Below are 1646 nucleotides of genomic sequence, written 5' to 3'. Positions count from 1 at the left end.
AATTCAAATTCTGTCAATATAAAGGACACATTGTAAGTAATAATACATATCCAAACATCCATTCCCCTAGATACTTTGAAGCATCCTAACATGTTATCTAAGATTTTAAACAAGATTAATCTTTAAAACAAGTATCCTGATTTAGAGTAATTTCTGAAGTGTCATTGACTTAGAACTTTCTTCTGGGAATTTTGATACTTAGATTTCATTTTCAATTATATGAGGTCTGAGAATTAAGTTCTCAAACTTCTTGCAATGATGTTACTAACCTTTTTTATGAGAGGGATGATTCATTATGAATTTGTACCAAAGGACAAACAGTTAACCAAGTTTACTATTTGGAAGTGGTGAAAAGACTGCAAGAAAAAGACGAAATCGACGTGAACTTTTCACCAATTAAAGGCACCTGCAACACAACAACGCACTAGCTCACATGGCAGTGTCTATGAGGGAGTTTTCAGCAGGAAACAAATAACTATTAAAACACCCTACCTTCTCACCTAATCTGGCCCCTCATGACTTCTTTCTTTACCCGTAATAAAGGAAATATTGAAAGCAAGATGTTTTGATGACATTCAGGACATCAAGGACATTACAAATACAGCTCTGATGGCCATTCCAGAAAAAGATTTCCAAAGTTGCTTTCAAGGGTGTACTGTGCGCTGCTGTTGCTGCATAGCTTCCCAGGAGAAGTACTTTGAAGGTGACCACAGTGATATTCAGCAATGAGGTATGTAGCACTTTTTCTAGGATGAGTTCACGAACTTAATTATCCGACCTTGTATACTTTCCATATTTTTTACATCTTTAAAGTCGCTTTCATGCATGAATTCTGTGAGCATTCTGGAAGTGTTCAAAGGTGTTTCAACATTTACTGCAAATGTACAATGTCTCTCCAGTATGCATTCTCTCACAGGGAGTACGGATATAGGTCAGGCTCCATGGTTTACCAAATTCTTTAGCTTTAAGGTTCTAGCCTCTAAGAATTCTTACCTGCCAATTAAGATGCAAATACAAAATAGCGGCTTTGATACATTTACATTTATAAGCCTTCTCTCCAGTATGAATTCTCTGATGTTGAGTATGGCTTGAATAAAGGCTTTGCTACATTCTCTCACGTTTGTAAGGCTTTTCTCTTGTATTAATTCTCTCGTTTAATGTGGTTTAAACATTGGTGAAAGGTTGTTGCCACATTCTTTACATCTGTATTGTGTCTCCAGTATAAATTACCAGATCTGAGTAAAGCTTGAGGGAGTCCTCTACATTGGTAAGGCTTCTCTCCAGTTTAAATTGACTCATGTAAAGATATGAATGCTCATTATATGCTTTGAAATAAAAGGTATATTTAAAAGGCTTTTCTCCTGTATGAATTCTCTGATGTTGAATAAGGATTAAACAGTGGGGAAAGGCTTTGCCACACTGTCCACATCTGTACGATTTCACACCAGTATGAATTCTCTGACGTTGAGTCGATTTTGAGCACTGTTTAAAATGTTTGCCACATTGTCTTCATTCATAAGACTTCTTTCTGGTATGAACTTCCTATTGTAAAGAATTGAATACAGGTTAAAGGCTTTACCACATTCCATATACCTGGAAGTTTCTAACCAGTATGAATTCTCTGATGTTGAGTAAATCTAGAGTTC

This window comes from Hipposideros armiger, unplaced genomic scaffold (genome assembly GCF_001890085.2).
Source record: "Hipposideros armiger isolate ML-2016 unplaced genomic scaffold, ASM189008v1 scaffold_1488, whole genome shotgun sequence".
In the NCBI taxonomy this organism is placed as follows: Eukaryota; Metazoa; Chordata; class Mammalia; order Chiroptera; family Hipposideridae; genus Hipposideros; species Hipposideros armiger.
Note: the sequence above shows the minus strand (reverse complement) of the source record.